Below are 24,738 nucleotides of genomic sequence, written 5' to 3'. Positions count from 1 at the left end.
GTCTGAACCTATTTCTATTTTGGAAAGAAAAACTCTCATTTTATGTACTATGTCTTTGCCAACAGAATTCCTAAGGGGGGGCATTTATTGTAAAGGCTTTGAAATCTTATTGTCTAAATAACTGATGTGTTTGGGATTATTTATAAAATGTCCCTTGTCAAAAGTTTTAGAAATTAAAATCTTAGATGTTGTTATTCTCTTTCTGCCCCAGGACATTCTTAAAATGGAGATGTGTTATCTGTTATTTCTACTGAAATATTTTGAAATAAATAATGAGCCAGCAGTTTTATGTTGTGCCATCTGTGCAAGATAGAACTTTGTAGAAAACTACTAGCTACAAAACAAAAAAATCCTATAGCGTTTGTTATACAGTGCAAGGGAAATTGAATGCTGTTTTACAGAATTAAACAATATCATCTATTCTAATTTTCCTTAAATAACCAAAGAGATTGGTTTAAATTATTGTCTGACAGCTTTTTGATTGAAGGTGCATTTTAAAATTTCCAAAATGCATCTAATGAAACAACCTTTTGTGTAACTATTCTATTCTGGAAAAGAGTTTGTGTTTTGTAAACATGTAATTCACATAATATTTGCTGCAGATCATGTTAGAGAGTATACAATTTTTTTTTACTCAAATGTGAAATAAGTATTTCAGGTCAAAGAGTCACCATGCATATAAAGAGAAAGATGAATTTAAAAGTACATATGAGAACTTCGGTAAGTTATTCAATCTCTTTCGTCTTTAGTTGCTTCATTTAATCTAGAAATGAGTGAATGAACAGCTGAGGGCATATACAGCTGATGAGTATCACATAAATAAATGCCCAAGTTTTCCATGAACATTGTTCTATTTCCTTTCTACAATGGTTTTGTAAAACAGAAAATTATTTACATTTTATTGATGGTAAAGCTGAATCTCATCTTCCTTTTTTTTGTGAAGTGATTAAGTAAAAAGTAAGATAAAGTAAGTGAAAACATACCAAGTGATACCAAGAAAAGGGCTCTTTATGAATGTCTGAAGAGTAATTATTTTACATCTCATGAGAAATAATTGTTAATTTTAAAATAAAGGTTGTTTCTTTTGGCCAAGTCAATTAAAACACCTTTTTCTGATGAAATCTGCTGGTTATAATCACACGTTGCTTTAAGATCCTTCTTCTGAATTGAGCCAAACCCAAGCAGATATTGATTCTTGTAAACATTTTACTGGCGTACATAAACCATATTATTTATTGAGTGATTTTGGTTTACTTTATTTTTCCTTTACTGACACAACTTTTTTTGGCTTTCTGTCAGAGCCACAGACTCTTATTTTCTTGCTTCCTTTTGTTTTGTTTTGTTTTTCCTATGTTGACTTTGGTAAAGTTCCCACTAAATGGCTATTGTATTAAGCCTTCTACTTTGGGGCCATACTAACTGTTTTGCTGATTGTGGTGTAAAGTTATAATGTTGATTTATTCAAGAACATGGTGTAAGAATACCACTTTAGCATGGCCTTTGGCTACCAGATATGTCACTGTGCAAATGCATGTTTTAGTTTATTCTTACAGCTTGTTGCAGCTGCATCATCTTATGGAAGATCCTCGAAAAGAAGCATCCTTAGACGATGGCCCTTGGTTTTCAGCTTAGGCTATTTGGAAACTTGGTTGATAGTATCCGGGACATGTGGAGATTTTGAACAATCTCCCTGTGACTGGGGATTTGGGACACTCATTTTCAGCCATGAGTGTCATATCAATAGAACCCTGGGCCATTGGCTCTAACTGAAGCCAATGTGGTTGCTTTTTTAAATTTTGATTCCTTTTCTTTTTCCCTTTAGGTTCCAGTTTATATCAAGTAATGTATTATCCTACTGCCTCCCAAAATTTTACTTAGTTTATCCTTAGGCGTAGGTTTAGTTAATGCCTTTGGTCCTTCTACAAGGATGTCCTCATAGAATCTAGTAATTGAACCAGCAAATGGAATTGGCATCTCTTAAATTATAATTCCTAGTAATTCTCTCCCTCCCTTCCTCTCATCCTTCCTCCCTCCCTCCATTTCTCTTTCTCTAAAATGAATAATACAGTTAAAAGACTTAGTAAGCTCTTGAGAAAAACTATGGTGGCATTGTTAAGCACATCAATTTTTAAACCAGCTTGCCTGAGTTCAAAGCCAAGCCCTACCAATTATTAACCTTGGGCAAGTTACTTAACCTCTCCCTGCTTCCATTTCTTCACCTGTAAAGTGTGGATGTTAAGGATAGCCTTTCATCTCATAGTGTTATTGCTAAGATTAAGCAAATTAAAATATCTAAAGCCCTTAGAGCACTACATAACACATAGTAAGTGCTAGCAGAATGTATGCTAGTTTTATTACCAGTTTTACAAAATAGTCCAGTAAAGTGTCATTCACTACATTTTGAAACGTACTGGATAACATTTCTAGAGCCATCAGAGCAAAAACAGCATGCAGGTGTTCATTGTAAATTTGAAAACTGCAGAAAATTCACTTGGCTCTTTTTATTTGCTTCAAATTAGAAATGTATCAATCTGTATTGATTGGAAATCTAATAAGTATTTGAATTTTAAGTCTGGACATCCATAGTTGTATGCTAGAGACATACAGAGTGATCAATATTATTCAGAAACACAAAGTGACTGTCAAAACTGTTGTACATTCCTGGAAATAAGATGGACCAGGGATTGACTTTTAGTGACAACAATAAAGCCCTTGATACTGCTTTTGTTTTGCTGATTTAAAATTGAACCATGTTTTATTTAATAACAATTATGCTTTTTACTTGTAAAAAGCATGTAAAGAAAGTTAAGAAATACCAGGGGCAATAATATCTGATTCTTTCCCCTCAAATAAAATGATCCTATGAAGTACGTCACCCAATCTAACCTGTACACATGTACTTTTGTGTTGTTCTCCAATGTTTTCAGCAAAACCTCTAGTCTTAGTAACCTGTTTGCAAGGTTCCAGCATAATACTAGTTAGCCAACATAGTGTTGGGTTAAGCAGTACCAGTCTTGAACTATTATACCCACTGAGAATAATTAATGGCAGTTCACAGGAACGTCCATGTTTATCTCCTGTGTGTGTGTGTGTCAGGAAGAGAAATGGATGAGGGAGCGCTGGGGAATAGTTAAGATATAGATACAGAAAGGAAAATCTTTAAAACTTCAGACCCCAGTCAGTCTTGTGAGGAGTGAGCAGGAAAAAGTCCACCCCATTCATCAGCCTTTGCTAGAATTTGCCAGGCAGCTCAGAACGCGATGGGATGAAGACCGATGGCATGGAGGTCTGAGTGTTTCCATTAGTGAGTAGGACCATAGCAGCAAACACAGGGCAGAACAGTCCCAGAGGATCAGTGAATAGTGGCAGACATTTTGCAAGCATTATGAGAGAAAAGCAAATCCTTCTTAGGAATTCTGTTGGCAAAGACATAGTACATAAAATGAGAGTTTTTCTTTCCAAAATAGAAATAGGTTCAGACACAGGAAACAGGTTTAAGAAAACCCTGTCGTGGTGGTGGTGGCCACACAGAATCTGAGCAACATGGAAAGGAGGAATTCAGAGTGGACCAGAACAAAGACTCTTACATGCAACTAATTTTTAAAAATTATTTGTTTGGGATGGAATTGAAAGTTAATGTCAGAAGCCCACGGGACACCTTTTGTCATTTGTTGCATGTAATTATGTCTAAATTTCCTGAGTATATTTCTTAGATGAGATTGGTGTATTCAATCTTTTCTAATCCTTTCATTGTCTTCATTTAATCTCAATTTAGATAAGATCTCAAGGCACTTGACTTAGGTAGGTCACTTGTGTTAGTTATCTATTGCTGTGTAATAAATTACTCCAAAACACTGTGGCCTAAAACAGCATGCATTGGCAATCTCATGGTTTCTGCGGCTCAGAAGTCTGGAAGTGGTATAACAAGGCCTCTGCTTTGTGCTCTTCCACGATGCTGCAGTGACGTGTTGGGCAGGGCTGTGGTTTCATCTGAATGCTCGATTAGGGAAAGAGCTGCTTGCATGCTCAGTTCCAAGGCCTTGGTTCCTCTAGGGCTGTTGGACTGTGGGCCTGTTTGTCCCTGGCTGTTGACCAGAAGGCACCCTCAGTTCATTGCCATGCAGGATTCTTCAAAGTGGGAAGCTGACTCATCAAAGCTCAAAAGACAACACATCCGCCAGCAAGATGGAAGTCACAGTCTTTTGTAACCAAATTAAGGAAAAGAGGTTCCCTCAAGTTTGTCACATTTTGTTGGTGAGAAGTAACCCCAGGGGGATTTTACAAAGTTGTGATTCTCAGGAGGTGTAGATCATGGGGGACATCTTAGGGACTGCCTGCTACCCTGTTTTTCACTTTTGCAGTTAGGGGATTATATGACAGAGTAGGTAAAACTAGGCAAGCTGTTTAAATGAAATAATGCAATGCCAAGTGTGTTATTTGGTGTCCTGTAGGAGCTTTAAAATAACAGGTACCCTTTCTTCTTCACTTTGGTAATTCTCATTATGACAGCAGCTACCCTTGAAAAAGGACCACCTCTAACTTGGGCACCAAGACCTTTCTGGCCTGGCCTCTGACTCTCCTTTGCACCCTTCACTTGTGAACCACTCTGGACATTTGCCAGCTTCTCTATGTGGTGTGTGCTTCCCCTTCCCTCTCATATCAATGCCCCTTCATCTCCTGGCAAATCCTGCTCACCTTTCAGCCATCACCTTACATTTCACTTGGTTTGGGACGTCTTCTCTAACCTTCCTAGCTCTGGGCTTGAGGTGTTTTCTTGATGGATTTCCATTGCATTTGATGCTTACCCTTTTGCTGCAACTTCTGTGCTGCAGGCCTGCGGCCCAACAGCTCTAGAGGAACCAACTATTACTACTTCTATGATTACCACAGTTACTACTGCTGCTGAAGCTTCTACTTCTACTACTAATGCTATTACTATTATTGCTAGTACTACTGTTACTGCTGCTGCTAGCAGCTTCTACTACTAGTACTTTTATTACTGCTGCTGCTACTATTATAGCTGATGCTACAGCTTCTACTACTATTGATGCTTTTGCTGCTACTATAATCTTGCTGCTATTACTATTATTACTACCATCTAATATTTATTGAGCACTAAAAAACAGGTGATATTTTAGTGATTATACATGAGCTTATTTTCTTCTTTTCAAGTTGAAGAGGTAGTTATTATCTTCTTTTTAGAAATGAATAAAGAAGGCACAGATAATGTTATTGTTATTATGTTATTTTTAGACATGAAGAAAGGAGGCTCAGAAAAGTTAAAAAGTTGTCCCAGAGCTTAAAAAAAAAAAAATTGATCTCATAAAATAAAAAGAAGAACAGAGGACACTGTAGACTGGGAAGGGAAGTTGGAAGGGTGGAAAAGGCAGAGATTTGTTGAAGGGTACACAATTACAGCCAGATAGGAGGACAAGTCTTAGTGTTCTATAGCACTGCAGGATGACTGCAGTTAACAATAATGTACAGTTTCAAAAGCTAGAAGGAGGATATTGGCTGTTCCCAACATGCTCAATAATGATGATGGATATGCTAATTATCCTCATCTGATCACTGTATCATATATATGTATCAAAATATGTATCAAATATTACTATGTATCAAAATATTACTATGTACTCCATGAAAACGTGCAATTATAGTATTTGTCAATTTCTAAAAAAAAAAAAAAGGTGTCCTTGGCCATATAGCTAGTGTTTGTTTGCCTTTTATAAGCTTTTCTAGATTGCAAGTTTCAGGAGCTCAACTACCTTATTTAGGTTTTTTGTTTGGGTAGATTCAAAATTGAACATAGCGATCAATACAGACCACAGTTGGGGATTACTGCTGAATAAATTAGAACAAAATGTTGTAATATTTTGTGTGAAGATTTTAATTTCTGAGTGGCTTAGTTTTCTCACTGTATAGGGCAGTAATAACACCATCTCTGCAGGACTGCATAAACTGGTAAGTGAATGACTGTGTCCTGATGCATAGTAAATACCCAGTGAATGCTGCAATCATTACAATGCAAAGTGGAGAACTGAGCTATGGCAAAACGTTCTGCAACTTAAAGAGGGGTGTCCAGAGTTCTTAAGAATAGTAAGATTGTTTAGCCTGTGGATATTATTTTTTCCTTAGATGCAGTTAAAAATTAGACTGTTGTGAAAAAGGTCTCAAAGGATCCATAGTCCAGTTGACTGTGCCCTTAAATCTTGCTGTATTGCTGAATTGGAGAACAGGAGATTTTATCAGTGTGGGGTGTGGTAGAAATTGCAGGGCTCTTGTGTGGATAATGAAATGCTGTCTATGGTTGTGGTGGTGGTGGGTTATTGGTCTTTATCCCAGGCTCTTTGCCTACCAGCTTTAGAGACTCCTGGCAGCCTTCCATGGATTAACAGTGTTTCAATTACCTTCTAGGGTTAAGTCGAGTTTTGTTTTGAATTCACAAGTAGCGCTTGGTTGTGCTAGTTGCCTTCTCTCCTCATTAAGTGTTGCTTATCTTGAACAAGTAATATTAGGTTACTAGGAAATGTTTCTGGTTCTCAACTTGTGTTTCTGGCTTCACGGGAAGCTGAAAAATGCCTTAAGTGTCCCAGAATTCAAGTTATGGGGAGCTGAAGCGTGCTGCTATGCAGTTACCCTTTAGACTTCACAAAGCAGCTGTCTGATTCTGTACCTGATGCTCTCCTTTGCTCACCTTGGAATCCGTGAAGTTGAACGTTGTCAAATGCTACTTTGAAAATGCAGTGTTATTATTCTTCGCAGCGAGAATGACTTCAAAAGTGCCTCCAGGTTATCTCAGCATGGCCTCTCCTGCCCAGTCATCTTCAACTTTGCTTTGCCAGGGGTTCTTCCAACTGTGTCTTTCACAGACTTTGCCAAGTTCCTTTGGTGGCTGTTGTTACACTTGCTGGCCTAGAGACCTTTGGTTTATAGTTTTGCCCTTTTAAAAATAATGGAGTCATGTTTTCCTCCCTTTAATCCCTCATGAACCTACTGAACTTTTCGAAATGCCATTGAGGCAGCCAGTGGTTAACTTTTTCCCTTCTCTAACATTCTAAAGCATATTATCAGCACCCAAAAGTTTGTCGTCTTCTCCATATTTAATCATTTTAGAAATTTATATTATCCACATGTTGTATAATGGCGCTTATGCCATTTTCCGGCTCTACTGTTCATTTCCAAAGATGGATAATTGTCTTTCGACTTTAACGAGAGGCCAGTGACTCTGCGAGGCAGTGGTGCAGCTAGCCCTTCCCTACTCTGGTTACATCAGTTCGGTGCTTTCTGGAGGCTTCTTTTTGCTCTTGTTCCTGCTCACACCTTGGATTTAAAATTGTGAATGGAAGTGGGAGAATGTCAACTCTTTTCTAATATTGTGCTGTCTATTAAATAACAGACTGAACCCACAATAAAGACTCAAAAATTCTGAATGTTACATTATTTAATGAAATCCTTTAAACCGTGTTGATGCTACATAAAACAATCTCAACTCACTCAACTCTGCATTGATGCAATTTTACGAAACAGGTTAATATTGAGCCCTGAATGAGTTGCACACTTAGCTCCATCCATTTCAGTGTCCTTTATTCTATTTGATGTGTTATCAGTTTTCATCTAATGCGATCATTGATGTGGTTTGATTAAGGTCTATCATATTGCTACTTACATTTCTCTATGGAAGGGTCTCATCTAATTTTTGTTCTCCAAATTGTTTTCTCCTCACAAGCTTTTGGATGAATCCAATACATTTTTCATTCTTTTTAAACATATTTTATTTTTTTTGTACTTTTTAAAGGGTTTGTTTCATGTATTATACTATACATCTTTATTACTGTCTACTTAGATTTGATATTAAGCTACTTTATTTAAATAAAAAACATTCACTTTTGTTAAACTTGTATCTAAGTATTTTATTATTTTGAGTCTACTGTACATTAATATTAAAAATTTTGCCGGGCACGGTGGCTCACGCCTGTAATCCTAGCACTTTGGGAGGCCGAGGCGGGTGGATCACGAGGTCAGGAGATCGAGACCATCCTGGCTAACACGGTGAAACCCCGTCTCTACTAAAAATACAAAAAATTAGCCAGGTGCCATGGCGGGCGCCTGTAGTCCCAGCTACTCGGAGGCTGAGGCAGGAGAATGGCGTAAACCCGGGAGGCGGAGCTTGCAGTGAGCCGAGGTGGCACCACTGTACTCCAGCCTGGGTGACAAAGCGAGACTTCGTCTCATAAAACAAAAACAAACAAACAAAAATATTAAAAATTTTATTTTCTTTATTTTGCTGGAATGAGAAATACAATTTCATTTTCTATATGACCTCATATTTGAAGATACTTTGAGTTTTTCTACATAGACAGTTACAATAGCAGTAAATAAAGAAAAATAAGCCAGCTTAGTGACTCAATGTATTTTCTAATGAAGACTATAGTTCTTCAGACTGAATGGATCAGGTCAAACCTTAGTAGTCCTTGTTAAGGTCTCACAGCCATTGCCTGAATGTGACCTGACAGTGGCTTCTGGTTTTACCAGAATTCCAATCCATGTTCCTCATGGATTTCTTTAGTGATGGCATAAGTAAGTGAGCTGGAAATCTGAGGCTACTCTCTACGTCTCTCTAGAAGAATGACTTTTGTTGTGAGCACTCCTCAGTGATGGCCTGGATACTTCTAGAGCCTATCTGAATGAGTGGTGTACACAAACAGCTTTGCTGAAAGGAGGGAACTTTTTCTCCCTCATGTCCTCTGGCATCTCTTTAGTCAGCCAATACTATACGAAAGTGTCATCACATTTTCTTTCTTTACTGAGCCCATTAACCTATATGTTGCAAGCTGTCATGTCAAATGGTTATTAGCAGATTATGGGTAACAGGGACCCTGTCTTCTGTAGTTGAGATGAGCTTTACTTTAGATTAAGCAGAGTAAATGGCTAGTTGCTGCAACCTCTTCTCCTGTGAGCAGATTTCATAAAGTCACCTGGGAAAGACATGGCCTGACAAGAAAGCTTGATCTCCATGGACGAGGGCCAGAAAAATGTAGAACATCTTCAGTGACATGGAGTGGTTTCCGAAATGTTTAACATTAATGCCTTTTAAATACCATACTGAGTAAAAAAAAAAAAAAAAGTTTTTTTTTTTAAGTTCTACATAAACAATGACAATAGCAGTAAATAAAGACTGTTGGACTTCTTTCTTTCCATATGCTACTTCCTTTTCTTGAACTGCACTGGTCAGGCATCTCCAGTACAGCTTTTGTGTTGGTATTGTGTATCTACATATAATCTGTACAAACATTATTAACCCCATATACACTGTTATAAGTATAGATTTAACAGTAATATGTCTTCTAAATAAATTATGGAAAAAAGACAGCCTATTTGCAATCTTTTAAATTTTCTGAAATATTTTCCAATTCTGCTGCTCTTTACTACTTTATGTAGATCCGTGTTACCATCTTCCTGATGTCATTTCTTTTAGTCCTGAAGAACTTCCTTTTAGCAATTTTAAAATTCAGGTTTATTGGTGAATCATCTCAGTTTTAAAAAATCTGATGTGTTGTTTTCAACCTCATTTTCCAGAATATTTTCCATTAGCTATAGATTTATTTTAGTCCTTAAAACTGTGTTCCATTGTCTTCTGCCCTACATCATTTATGATGAGTAGTCATCTGCTACTCCTCTCTTTTCTCTTAATGAAAAGTGTTGTTTCTCTGTAGGTACACACAAGATTTTCTTTTTAACTTTGGCTTTAGCAAATTTATAGTTTAGCAATAATTATGATGGGGCAGTTGTGGTTTTCTTTTTATTTGCTTAGGTTTCAATGAGTTTTTGGACTCATTAGGTTATACTATATGGGGAGTTTTTTCAGCCGTTGTTTCTTTGAATATTTTATTTTCTTACCCATTGTATCTTTCTTCTCTTTCTTTATCATGAAAGATCAAGGGTGGCAACAGCACATATGTTAGGGTGCTTGACATTTTCCCACAGTTTACTAAGACTATGCTTATTTTTTGTTGTTGTTAATATAGCCATGATTCTCTCCTTCAGAATGTGTTATTACTGTTGTTCAATCTTCAAGTTCACTTATTCTTTTTTCTGTCACTCATTCTGTTGTTAAGCACCCCCACTAAAAATCTCCTATCAGATATTGTGCTTTTCACTTTAGAATTTCTGTGTGGTTTCCTCATTCATTCATTCTAAAATATGTTCCTATAAATCCTTAAACATATTCTGGGTTTAATTTCTGTTGGCTTATTTTGCTTGATTTTTGGTCCCATTTTCTTGTTTATTCCTATGCCTAGTGATTTTGGATTGTAATTAGAACACACGTCATACCTTGTGGAGACTCTGGGTTTTTGTTCCCTTGAAGTGTGCTGAGCTTGTTTTAGGAGGCAGTGAGCTCCTCTGAACTCAGAGTCCACCCTCTGGCTCTTCTGAAGTTGGCAGCAGCTGAAATTAACCCTCAGTTCTTCACTTTTTTGCTGCTTCATTTTTATTGGGCTCCATGGAGCATCTCCCACTGTGTCTGTGTATTTAGCAGTCCACCAATAAGTTGGGCAGAATTTATGTGAATGTTTTAGTGCTTCCTCTTCGGTGTCTCCCTCTCTTTCAGGATTTCACCCTAACTTTCTAGATGCTCTGTCCAGAGCCACATGTGGACGGGAGAATGCCCTTTAGCAAAAAGCTGCAAACTCATAAACCTTTCCATTGCTTTCCCGTATTTCAGGCATGGGTTACTATCTTTTACATGCTGTCTTTGGAGGTCTTGAAAAAATCTTCCAGTTATTGCCTGCCTTTTAAATATTTTGTCTAGGTTTGATGATTGTCTCTGCAGCCAACCCACTCGCCATGACTACTTGTAGCTGGGCCCTTCTGAAAGATTGTGAAAATAGAGTTCTTCATATTCCACTATTCTAAAGGTACAAAGGTCAGCATCATCATAAACATTGCCATCATTTACTGTTTAATTAAACTTGAGGAAATTGTGCAATGTGTTTATGTTTAATATACGGATGAGCTGCAGCAGTAATAATATCTGTACATCACTCACTGATGCAGGCTGAGTAGTGAACCTGCAAAGATGCCCGTATCTAAATCCCAGAACCTGTGAATATGTTATCTCATATGGTAAAAGGGTCTTTTCAGATGGCACTAGGTTGACAATCTTGAGAAAAGTGATGCTTCTGCACTTTCTGGAGGGGACCAATGTAGTCACAAGGGTCCTTCTAAGAGGATGCAGAAGGTCAGTGTGAGGAGAAGCCTAGGTGAGACAGCAGAAGCAGAGAGAGCCTGAGTCAGAAAGAGAAGGTGTTCCTTCTGGCTTTGGCGATAGAGGAAGAGACCATGAGCCAGGCAGCGCCGGCAGCCTCTGGAAGCTGGAAAAGGCACAGAAGTGGATCCCTTCCTGGAGCCTCTGGAAAGAATGTAGCTGTGCTGATACTTTGCTTTTAGTGTAGGAAACCCACTTCAGACTTCCGATCTCCCAAACTGTAATAAATTTGTGTTGTTTGAAGCCACTAATTTTGTGGTATTTGGTTATGGCAGTGATAGAAAACTGATACAGTCACCAAAATTATTTTATCAGTGGCATTTTATAACCTTCACTTCTAAAAATGGCACATAGTAGATCTAATCATTTATACATATCCCTAAAGCAATTCATCACTTATGTATTTTTTATTATTTCTATTTTTGTATTCAGATCAGTTTCTTACTAAAGATTATCCCATTGTGAATGTAGGTTTAACATTTCTAGAGTGATTGAAGATGAGATCAGCTGTCTTGAGAAGCTTTACTGAAGGGCAGAGGAAGCTTCCTTAGATGTTATCTTTGGCTTTCTTGGGAACCCCTCAGAGCACTCGCCTGCCTGCTCTAGAGTTACTGATAGTGCATTTTCAATTTTCTCTTAAGGAGCTTATAATTCAATCTTATTTGACAACCTAAGTGGAAGCTTATACATCACTTAATTTTTGTATCTTATGTTGTTTCTCATTTGTTCCCTTTATACTATAAACTGTTTGTAACAAAGCCAGCATTATAAATTTGTTTTAATTTTTAGTGCCTAATTTGCAGAGAGAACTATGTGCCCTCCACAATTTCCTGTGTGCAGGTGGCATCGTGTGGCTGTCCCGGCTGCTGGTACATGAGAACACAGAATGTGTCCCCTCCAGGCCACAGTGGGGTGTGTGTGTACCCGGCTCACATGTGGTGGCTTAGAGACCATCAATGGCCATGTTAGCAATGGAGGGAGCCTGGATTCCTCACACTTTTTAGAGCAGAGCCTGTGAGGAACATCTATACCAGACTTCATATAGCAAGAGAAAACTTTAATTTTGTTATTCATTTTGAGACTGTTAGAGCAGCTGTTTTATCTTTCTCACGGATACATTTATCAATAGGAATATGCAGTCATCAGATTAGATCAGAAAGACTCGTTTTTGAGACTTGCTGCCGTAGCTTAGCCCTGAATTGTGGAGCATTTCCGGTACGCTGGGCACTCTAGCTTACACTCGTTAAGCCCCCCTGCCATTCCTACGTTTGCACAGGAGTCCAGGCCTCAGTAACAGTAAGGAATTCACCCAAAGCTAACAACCAGAAATTGATGGAATTGGAATGGAATCTAAACCCATGATTTTCCCCCTGCAACACTCTATCTTTAAGGGTTCAAAATCGTGGACTACTGTAATAGTCCAGTTCAACTCCTCTTTTTACAGAGGGCCATGGAAAGTAAAAGGAAGTAACGTTAGTTCCTTGATTTTTAAAAAATTTTGTGCACTAGTGCAGTTAATGGCAGGGGGAGGTGGGGGCACTTGACAAAGTCTGGAGACATTTTTGTTTTCAATAGTGGGAGGTACTCCTGGTGTCTGGGAGGTGGAGACCAGGGATGCTGCTGAACGCTATAGTGCACAGGATGGCCCCTTTGACAGGGAAGTCCCGTGTCTCCATTTCTAGCCCCAAATGTCAACAGTTCTGAGGTTGAGAAACTCTGTTAAGGTCATTCAACCACTGCATGGCACAGAGGGAATTCAAATCCATGGAATTACTACTATATAATGTGTCTCTCCAAAAAGGCTAATTATCACTGACCAAGAAACTTGGGCTCGCTATTTTAACTGATTAGTTGGGAAACTCAAGAGATACATGATGGAATAATTTAAATACTTTGATCTTTATGAGACTGTGAGCTCTTAGAGTACAAGAACGAAAGCCATTTCTTATTGGCTTTTCAATGTCTAGCAACTGGCACATTACGTAATATGTTCTTACTGATAATTTATTAAATTAATGCATGAGTCATAAAGCAATTTTTGGTGCCCCCAAAGTTGATACTAATGACAGCCACTTTTTAACTAACTTGAGAAAAATATGTTATCAAGTATATATTTTTCTCTGATTGCCATGAAAGATAAGCCTGTGAAACTCCCCTCAGTGCTCCAGTGGGATGCCCCGTGCCTTTAAATGAATTTTACTGTTCGCCTTTGAGTGCAGTAGGCTCCATTTCCCCTTAAAATTGTGGGATGCATTTCCTCTTATGCTGTACATTTATAGCTGCTGCCTCCTAATTTCTTCTGAGTCTTGTAATTCTTGGCAGCTGTTGTCAAAGAATATTCATCTCTCTCCTGGGTGTTTTCCTAAAACAAAAATAAAATAAATAAAGGTTTCTCTGTGCCTTGGTGTTTTGGATCATCTTCCCTGCTGCTCCCCCGCAAGGTGGAGGGAGAGGGAGAGGTGATTTATTGTTTTGGAATGGTGATAGAGAAGAGTGGAATGTCATGCCTGGGCCCAAACACAGTAAGAGAGTTTCTCTGAACTCTGAGCTTATTCCTGTTAGGGCACTCAGCCTACCCTGAATTTCCTGCTCTCCCTCCTGGCAGCATCTACCCACTGGCACACAGCCCTCCCAACTGGCCTGGTAAGCTCTTTCTTTGAGGAGTGCTGCAGCGCCAATGGCTTCCTTATCCACATCCCCACCTGCAGGCCCAGGCTGCGTTCCTCCTGTTCTGAGGTCTGCTTTTCAGGGAACAGGTGCTTTGCTGCTGCCGCCCTGGCTTCGGTTCTCACTGGAGCAGTGACATCAAGGCCAGCCCATTTTGAGAGCAACAATTCACAATTTAACATAAAAACTCCAGGTGTACGTATAGCTGTCCATTGTGGTCCCATAATTATATTCACTTCCTAAAAATTCAAAAGAAGAAAACGCTGAGAATACACTGTAAAGGAGTTTGAGTAAAGGCACGGGGACTGTTTACCCTACAAAAGCAGAGGAGGTTCCTGCATACGATGATAAATTAGTTGGACATTAGTTGGACGAGAAATGACCTACTCCTGAATGGTTTTGCATGACCCAGCATGTCAGAGGTGTGTAGAATTTAGAACAGGCTACAGCCAGAGTGCTGGTGAGAAGTGAAGGGTGTGAAGTAGGAGAGAGAGGATGGAGCAGACGATGCTGGTGACAGAGATGGCAGAGGCAGAGGAGAGGGCCCAGGCTGAGGATGCTGCAGCAGGGGACGGGCGGAACGTGTTGCTTGGATGTCCCATGCTCGTAACTCGGATGACTGAATGCTTCGCAGATCTCACCGTACAGAGCGGGCGCTTGGTCATATTTGCTGAATGAGAATGACGACTGTTTTTTTTTTTTTTTTAATACATGACTGCTTTTGTTTCTGAAGCTTCTAAACGATGTTTTTGACTTTATTTTTAAACAATGTGATACCTTTCCTATATTCCTTTCAATGTCTGTTCATCTCCCAAGTCATTTGTCAAAGAGTGTAAGTGGTGTCATCTTCTCTGGGATATTTTTAAAACCATTCTGCACCAGACAAGCTAAAGGCTGAACTACAGAAGCAAATGTGCAGACCGTGCCTCAGTTTTAAGCATGCTTTTACCTGTAGTGCTACTGATGCCAAAATCAACCTGTTTGAGGGCAGTCATCTCAGGCCTACTTTGAAGGCATCAGATTTAAAGTGAGGTATCATCTTTTGTGATTGCATTATCAGGCTTATTTCCTGGAAACCTGATGGAAAGATGTAAAGAGAATGTGTATAAAATTTGAATAAATGAAAGGAGCTAGTTCACATGTTGGAAAACCACAGAGAATGTCAAACAGAAGAGAAGAGAAGAGACTGCTTACCTGTTGATATCCATTTCTCTGTTAACTCTAATCATAACAAATTCCATCCTTTAAGGTCAGCATGTTAAGCTGACCTTAAAGGATGGAATTTGTAGATTCTCATGGTTTTCTGTAGAATCAACTTCTTTGTCCTTTGGATTATCGCTGTTTCCTAAAAAGCCACTGTTCATATGAGAGAAATTGTCACATGTGCCATTAACAATAACATGCCGCATTCCCAGAGGTACAATGGAAACAGTGATTGATTTAGTAAACCTGTATTGAGACCTTAGGCATTCTAGAAGAAACAGATTGTTTTAGATAAAAGGAGTTGGAAGGCAAGGTAGGGGAAAATGAAATGTTTGCTGAAATCTTGGACATATGAAAGAGGAAGTTAGTGTAAGTATAAAATATTTTTAAAATAACACTTGGCCTATAACAAAAATAAGATAGAGACAGAGCAGAATTGAAAATATGAAAGTAATTACTGAAAGTGACTTGAGAAAAAGTCTCAAGCTGTGTTTTCATAGGGAGAAGGGAAACTCAATTTGTAACCTAATCTGAGTGTCTAATATGTCCGTAGAAATATAAAAGGGACACTCCTATTTGGAAGGTGTATTTTCTAGGAATTAGTAATAATTCATCCATTCATCTGTCCATTCAGGCCCCTCTTACCCTGCTCTAATTTTTGCACACAGCACTTTTCATCTGCTAACATGATGTGTGACTTTGCTATTATGGCTATTGTCAGTCTTTCCCCAGGTAGTACCCTGAGTTTCTTTCCTTCTCTGGTTTTATTAAGGCAATATCCGGCATGTAGAAGGAATTCAGAAATACTGAATGAAGGAGCACCTGTTGTGTACCTAGCATTGAGCAAGGAGCTAGCAACACAGAATAGAGGTATGACCTTCAGGGTCCCTACAGTAGTAGGGGCATCAAATAAACACATAAATCGAAATCATATGTGTATAACTATACATATATATAGTTTTGCATATATAGTACTATATATGTACATAATATATAGTACATATATAATACTACATATATAGTACTATAAAGTACAAGGGTATGGACAGATTCACTGGGGTCAGACTGATGCAATTGCAAGTCTAAATCCCAGCTCTGACACTTAGTGTCTGATACTAGCTGGGTAAACATAGTTAAATGGCTTAAGCAGCTTAAAACTCGGGCACCATATCTGTCAGATGAGTTAATAATCTCAGCTTTGTGGGGCTTGTGTGAGAAACAAGGAATAAGCAAAATAAGATTAAGACAAGGAACAAAAGCATCAATTAAGACTCTAAGAAAGTTAAAAGCCCCAAGGTCGGGAGTGCTGTCAGCTGACTGATGAAGGGACCTGGTGGCCAAGTCATGTGCCCCCATACCTAATGCCCACCTTTGGCCATGCCTGCTTCCTTTCTCTGGCCTTAGGACTCCTCTAAATGGCTCCTGTTAGAGGAAGCAACATTTTATTGATTGATCATAAAGAGAAGTGGAAATAAGATCTATTCCTATCTGCTATGATCTGGATGTCTGTGTCTCCCTAGACTCATATGTTGAAACCTAATTTCCAATGCATTAGCATTAAGAAGTAGAACCTTTAGGTTGGGGCCTTCTTGACTGGGATTAGTGCCCTTATATAAGAGACCCAGGGGAGCCTGTTTGTCCTCCTACCATGTGAAGACATAATGAGAGGGTATCATCTGTTAACCAGAAACTGGATCCTTACCAGACATTTACTTTGCTGGTGGCTTGATCCTGAACTTCTCAGCCTCCAGAACAGGGAGAGATAAATTTCTGTTGTTTATAAGTCACCTGGTCTAAGGTATTTTTTTATGGTAGCCATAATGGACTTATACAACATCTTTAAGAATGTGCATTTGGTAGAAGAGTGAATTTCAAAGTATAGTACATAGGGGCTGGGTGTGGTGGCTTGCGCCTGTAATCCTAGCACTCTGGGAGACTGAGGCAGGCGATCACCTGAGGTCAGAAGTTTAAGTCCAGCCTGGCCAGCGTGGTGAAACTCTGTCTCTACTAAAACTACAAAAATTAGTGGGATGTAGTGGTGAGTGCCTGTAATCCCAGCTACTTAGGAGGCTGAGGCAGGAGAATCACTTGAACCTGGGAGGTGGAGGCTGCAGTGAGCCAAGATCACACCACTGCATGCCAGCCTGGGCAACAGAGTGAGACTGTCTCAAAAACAACAACAACAATAACAACAAAGTATAGTACGTAGGACAACAGCATCGGCATGACCTTAAAATTGGCTAGAAACTTACATTCTCAAGTTCTACCCCAGACCTACTCAACCAGAACCCTGTTCAAACTCTGGGTTTGAACAGCCCTCCAGTGGATGCTGATGCTTGCCCAAGTGTGAGGTCCACTGCCCTGGAGCACTTGGGGAATCTCGCACCCCTCACAAGTATTCCAACCATTGACCATCGTCAGCCATTGGAAGATGCAACTGAAGTGTATGATACCTTTATACAGTTACTATGTCAGTGTTATTCCCAGCAGACTTCTACACAGTGCCTAGAAACAATGCTATATGGCCAGTTGACAGAGTTATTATCAGCTTAATCTCTTAAAGTCTTTCACTTTTATTTTTTAAAATGATTCATTGCATTTTTAGATCTTGGTATTATGCAAACACTGGCTTAAATGATCTCAGAGAGAAAGTTCACAATTATATTTGCTGCCAGTATAGCCTATTAGGTGGTCAAAATGTTCTGCAAATATTAGCTCTGGTTTCATCACATGCCCGTCAGGTTAGTGCTATTTCTAAACCAGTGAGCTGGAGTTTAAGGCTGTTCCATCTTTATGGGAGGTTGATATTTTGACAAATAAATGACAAGAATGAGGGGGATGAGGTTGGAGTCTAGTGGAGTTCTGCTGCTGATTGTTCATTAATTATATTTATGTTATTGTATCTTTACCCAGAGGCTGCCATGAAGAACACATTGATTTTTAAATTCAAAATAAAAATAAATGACTTATGGCCAAGGCAGTTTTCACTTTGATTTTTTAAACTGCATATGCAGTTTAGGAGAAATTTGATCTGCTTCTGATTCACTCACACTGAAATCATTCAGGTGTTGTTTGGTGAGTTCTATTTGATGTCCTCAAAGTGTGAAGTGAGCTTATTTGTGAACTCCTTTTCTCACTGTTTCTTTACTTAAATATTCCATGTCACCTTTTCCCAAAGGTAAATAAACTCCACACTGACTCGGGGTGTCTGTAGGGAGCTGTGGAGCGGTGCCTTCTGATTAGCCTGGAACTTAGCTCACCTCTCCCTGCCCTCCCTGGGAGCTGAGAAGGTGACACACGTGGCTGCCCCGGCAGGCATGAGGCTGTGCTCAGCAGCTCGGCAGCAGGCACTCCCCCAGCACACTAATTCATGATTTCCAATTAGAAATGCCTAGTGTCTGTTTCAGGCATTCAGCCCTGAGGTTTACTTACTTTTCCTCCTGTGAAAGGGAACTTCTTGTGTTCTCTGCTACCTCCTTTCTCCTTCCCTTCACTTGATTCTCCTTTCATTCTCCTCCCTTGCCGAGTGGGAGCCCTGACACGGGTGCCTGTATGTCTGAGGGCCGCATCTGTGAGGTCACCAGGAACCTCGTCACGGGGACGAGGGGAGGCTCGGTGACAGTGACTGTTACAGAAGCAGAGCATGCCATAGTTACATGTAAAACATAGAAATCAAGAGGTATATGTTGCCAGAAGGCTTATTTTGCTCAGTTTTAGATTTTTAAGAGTAGACCTCTTTCATGACTGCAAGATTAAAAACAAACGGACAGGCCCTGCATCAATGGGCACTTTCTCACTTTCTTACAGGAGTGTAACTTGGTAAACGCTTGTAAAGCAGCTTAGAGAAATTTGACTTCTGGGAAGAGCAGTAATTTGACTTCTGGGACTACATCCTGAGGGGATAATTGTAAATTCCTCCAATTTACTAGCTGTGCATGCCTAGGACTGCTAAAGAGCCAGGATGCAAAGCCAGCCTGCCATTCAAATCACAGTGCAAACATATGTGGCATGTGTAACCTGGGGAAGTTTCCTACCGAGCTCTTGCCTTAGTCACCACATCTGTAAAATGGGAATGACAATAAAGGTGACTTGATGGAACAGATGAGAGCATACAAAGCCTGTAGCACACAGCTGTGCATATAACAGGTGCTCAATAAAAGTTAGATAATCCTCCTGGCCGTCTCCCCTAGCTTTAGTTTGCTTATGTATAGAATATAGATAATAACAGTTTTATCTAAAAAGATTACTGTGGAGATGAATTAAGATTATGTGTGCAAAGCATGTAGTGAACACAAATGTGAGCGGCTGTTACGTTTGGCAAAACATTTTATCAACAAAGCACTTTTCGCTGTACAATTTATAATGGCAAAAAAAGGTAAGAAAATCTAGAGAAACTTGATCATTTTATTAGATTTATATTTGGGAAATCAGTTGATGTTTACCATGAGTTTTTAATGATATTAGGAAATGCTATTGTAAAAATATTAAATTTAAAAAGCCAGAGAAACCTCAAGGTATCGTCTGAGGAAACTAACCCATAGGAGACAAAGACTGGAATAATACACTAGTATATAGTTCATGCTTACCTTTTTGGTGGTAGAATCGAGGGTTTTTTTTTCTTTATATTTTTGTATTAATAATTTTTATAATGAACAAGTATTTTTATAATGAGGTATGGAAATTCCTTTTCAAAAGATGTTTAAGTACTCTTTAGGCCTGGATTATATAAAATATTTTCCTTCTATAGAGATAATTCAATGGCACTGCAATAATTGGAAGAACTGGGCCATAATCAGTAATTTTCTGACGGTCTAATATCAATTCCAGTCGTAAATGAGAGAATAAGTGGAAGTATTAGGCTCTTTCATATCCATGGCACTTGTCCGTGCACACCATAATTAAAATTTAATAATTTATTAAGCACAGAGACGGGCACATACATGCTCAATAAATATTTATTAAATAAATGAATAATTGAATTAAAAATGAGGTTCATCATATAAATAAGGTTTAATCCCCATAATGTCATATGAAATTATAAGAGAAAAGGTGCCTACAAGTCAGACAGAGCATTTGATCGGAACCCAGAAAGCCTGGATTCTGCCAGCAGCTGAGATAATGAGGTTCATTGCTTAATTACCTCATCTGTACAGTGAGTTATTTGCACTGAATGTTTTGTTACATCTTTTCCGTATCTATGATTCTGAGCAATATGAATAAATAATAATGATTTGCACTCATTGAGTACAAGTATAAAGGTAGTTATTGCATTTGACATGGACTCTCATTGCATCCTGTTGCTGCCAGATGAAGATCAAAACCTTTTCCAAGCCCAGAGCCAGGGCGAACCAGGGCTCTGCCTCTTTGTCCATCTTCCATTCCTACCACTCTCTATCCATTCTCTCCTTTGTTGTGCATATTCCTCTATCCAGTTCCTTGGCAGAGTCCTATTCTCTCTGGCTTGGATGGACGCATTACCTCATTCTGTTCCCTGTGCCTGGCTGCCCTTCCTTCCCCTCACTGCACTCCTGGTTGTTCCATCTTCAGCCAGTGCAGTTCAGTCACCCTACTAACCCACCAGAGCTCAGCTCAAGGGTGCCCTTCTTTGGGACACGGGACACCTTCCCTTACTTCCCAGCTCAGCCTGCTTCCTCTCCTATGCACTCCTGGAGACCTGGGTTCCCTTTCTTTTGGAATATTCAATTTGTTTTGTAGTTATGCCTCCACTACTGTGATTATTTGATGAATGACTGTGTTCCCCACCATTTTTTGTTTCTTCCGTGAGAGTGAATATAACTGTGCTTGGTGCTTAGAAAATTGCAGATCCTCACTAAATATTTCTTGAATAAATACATTGAGAATCCATGCATGCATTTATCTATAGAAGAAAAGAAGAGAACATTTTACACCTGCTTAAGACTTTCTTTACATTGGGTTCCACACATATATGTACTCTGTGAGATAACGAAGTAGTCAACGTGTAATTATTTACATTTTGAAGTTTGATGAAGAAGCCAACATAAAGCACAGGGTGGGTGAATAACTTCTTCAAGGTGTACTTTCCTGACACAGCTCACCCTAGGACCTAGAAATGGACCACACATTCTCAGCCTTGGATGGAGGAACCACTCTGACCCACGTGGCCTCTCCTCAGAGAAGAGAGCACACTAGTGTGAAGCAGGTGCAAACTACCCCCGCAGCCTGGTGTAGACTGCATGCATTAAAAAGTCATGTAGTTGAGGGTGCATTCAACTTTTTTCCATATTTGGCTTAATTGCTAAGTTTTCTGGCATTCTTCCACTTTTGGTCTCTTTCTGCTAGAGTACCAGCAAAAGTTAAAGTAAGATGCAACCTTGGGCCCAAGACTAAAGACACCCTCAGGCTCCCGATCACTGCATGGGCTCCAGCTCACCTAAGTCTACGTTGGGCTTTCTGTCAAAACTCCCACCCAGTAATGACACTCTGGTGTGCGTTGTCTCTCAGGGATATTTCCTTTCCTTGGGATCATAGGTAGAGGGCTCTTACATTGTCCTTTTCAGGCACAATTTGGGTATTTCTGGGTTTGAGGGCAAATATCATTTTCATATTGTCATAGGAGTGCTCCATTTCCAACACAAGCCTTTTTCATAATAATATTCACTTCCGTTTGTATGAGACTCTACAGTTTCCTGTGAATAGTCACATATCTTGTGTGTTCTTCCAAGGGAGCTTCCTTTATAGGAAGCCATTATGCCCTGTGTTCTCAGGGTTGCACCTCTAACTCCTTGCAGGGTGGTTGACTGACAGCCCATGAGTAGTTGCTGAATGAACGAAGGACTGACTTTAGTGAATGAAAAAGGCCAGTAGGGCACAGTGGTTGGTGTTGCACTTGACTTACAAGTGGAGAGACTGAAGCTCTAAAATATCAAATTACTTTCTTGAGGATACATTCCAGCGGATGGAAAGACTTCTGGTTCCTTGTCCAGTGCTTTTTAAATAAGTGTGTTATGGACTGGTGCCACTGTGAGATTCACACACGAATGCTTTCTCTGGTAAGGATGATTTTTTTTTTACTCATTTTTAACAGTTTTGTTAGGTATAATTTACATACCACAATTTTACCCACTATAAGTGTACAATTCAGTAATTTTTAGTAAATCCCTCTTATGATCAATCTCAAGCCCCTCCCCCCCAGGCAATCTTTCATCTTCTCTCCGTGATCTGTAGACTTGCTTTTCAAAAAAATTTCATGTAAATGAAATCATACAATATGTAGTATTTAACGTCTGTCTGCTATCTTTCACACAGCATTATATTTTTGAGGCTCATCTGTATTGTAGCTGTTCATTGCTTTTAATTGCTGAATACTTGTCATGCTACATTTTTTCATCACTTACAAGTTGATGGATATTTGGTTTGATTCCAGTATTTGGCTATATGGTCCAGCTGCTATGAGCATTGGCATACATGTATTTGTGTGAACATTTTCCTTTTGCTTGGGTAAATACCTAGGAGTGAAATTGTTCTGTCTTATGATACATTTATGTTGACTTTTCAAAGAAATTGGTAAACTGTCTTCCAAATTCGCTGGACCATTTTGTATTCCATCTTTTTGACTACAGTCATTTTAGTGGGCATGTAGTTGTTATTATGGTTTTAGTTTTCCTGTTGACTGAAAAATAAAAATGTTGATCATCTTTTTATGTGCTTATTTTTTGGCCATTTAAAAATCGTTTTGGCTATAATGTTTACTTAAATATTTTCCCCATTTTTAAACCATGTGGTTTTCTTATTATTAAGTTATAAGCATTATTTATATACTCTAAATACAAATCCTTATCAGATACAACTTGAGAATATTGTCTCTTAGTCTGTGGCATGCCTTTTAATTTTTAAATTTGCATCTTATGAAGAGCCAATTTTTAAATATTGATAAGATGCAATTTATCAGTTATTTTAATGGCTTGTACTTTTGATGTCATAGCTAACAAATCTTTATATATTTACATTTGGATATCCAATTATCCCAGCACTGTTACTGTTTATTGAAAAGACTATCCTTTATTCATCGAATTGCTTTGGCACTTTTGTTGAAAATTATTAACCATAAATGTAAGGGTTTTGTTATTGGACTTTCTGTTCAGTTTCATTGATCTATTTGTCTATTCTTATGCCAATATAGAATATAGTATGTCTTTATAGTACTTTATGAAATATGTTAATGTAAATCTTTCTAATTTATTTTTCAAAATTGTTCTGGCAAATCTAGGTTCTTTGTATTTTCATATCCATTTTAAGACCAGCTTGCCAATTTATACAAAAGATTCTTGTTTGTTTCCTTTTGTTCTTTTTCTTTTTTTACTGGACATATAGTTCACTTAGGACAGAATTGTCATTTTAACAATTTTGAATCTTCTAATCCATGTAGATGGAATATGTCTCCATTGGTTTATAATGTCTATAATTTTCCTCAGCAATGTTTCATAGTTTTTTATCATACAGGGTTTGTACTTCATTTGTTAAATTTATTCTGAAGTATTTAATGTTTTATACTATTATGAATGGAATTATTTCCTTAATTATATTTCTGAATGTTGTTGATGTATAGAAATTGCATTTGTATATTGATCGTGTACTCTACAATATTGGTAAAATTGTTTATTCTTTCTAGTAGGTGTTTTGAGGATTTTTTATGATTTTCTACATATAAGATTATGGCATCAGCACCTAAGGACAGCTTTCACTTTTTTCTTTTCAATCTGCAGATATTTAAATTTTGTTGCCTTATTGCACTGTCTAGAACCTCCAGTACAATGTTGAACAGCAGTGGTGAGAGCAGAAATTTTTCTCTTCTTTCTGATCTTAAAGAATTCTGTCTTTCATCATTAAGTAATATGTTAGCTGTAGGTTCTTTGCAGATTTTTTTTAACAAGGTTGAGGAAGTTCCCTTTTTATTCTCACTTAGCCAATGGGGTTTTATTATGAATAGGCATTGGATTTTATCAAAATGCCTTTCTATATCTATTGAAACAATTATGAATTTTTTCCCCTTGTTCTATTAGGTTGGTGTAAAAGTAATTGGGGTTTTTGCCGTTAAAATTAATGCCATTACTGGCATTACAAAAGTAATGGCATTACAAAAGTAATTACTTTTGCCATTAATGGCAAAAACCGCAATTACTTTTGCACCAACCTAAATATTAATATTGTGATTACACTAACTGTTTTTCCATGCCAACTTAACCTTGAATTCCTGATGCTAATACCACTTGGTCATGGCGTGTAATTGTTTTGTAAATATTGTTTTCATTATTAATATTCTATTATTTTTTCAACTATGTTTATGAATAACTTTCATGGCAGTTTTTTATTCTTGTAAGATTTTTATCTGATTTTGCTTTTGGGGACATACTAACCTCAGGGAATGACTTTGGCATTCTTCTTTATTTTCACAAAAGTTTACAGTAGAATTAGTATTAGAGAATCTTTAACATCTTACAGAATTTACGCATGGCCGGGCGCGGTGGCTCACGCCTGTAATCCCAGTGCTTTGGGAGGCCGAGGCGGGCGGATCACAAGGTCAGGAGATCGAGACCACGGTGAAACCCCGTCTCTACTAA

At 38.5% G+C, this 24,738-nt stretch overlaps 1 protein-coding gene across 10 annotated transcripts in view; it reads right to left on the bottom strand.

The window, feature by feature from the left end:
* Positions 1 to 24,738, bottom strand: part of ADI1 (acireductone dioxygenase 1) — an 847,802-nt gene that overhangs the window by 623,075 nt on the left and 199,989 nt on the right. Inside the window, exon 1 of one of the 10 annotated variants that reach the window (XM_050754065.1) lies at positions 12,518 to 12,521. The exons of the other annotated variants lie outside the window; for them this stretch is intronic. The gene's annotated coding sequence lies outside the window, so the exon portion shown is untranslated. Of the gene's footprint in view, positions 1 to 12,517; positions 12,522 to 24,738 lie in introns of those variants that run through there. 10 annotated transcript variants of the gene reach the window in all.

The sequence above is a fragment of the Macaca thibetana genome, chromosome 13 (genome assembly GCF_024542745.1).
Source record: "Macaca thibetana thibetana isolate TM-01 chromosome 13, ASM2454274v1, whole genome shotgun sequence".
Taxonomy (NCBI): domain Eukaryota; kingdom Metazoa; phylum Chordata; class Mammalia; order Primates; family Cercopithecidae; genus Macaca; species Macaca thibetana.
The sequence above is the reverse complement of the archived record's forward strand: the minus strand, read 5'-3'. Positions and strand labels throughout refer to the sequence as shown.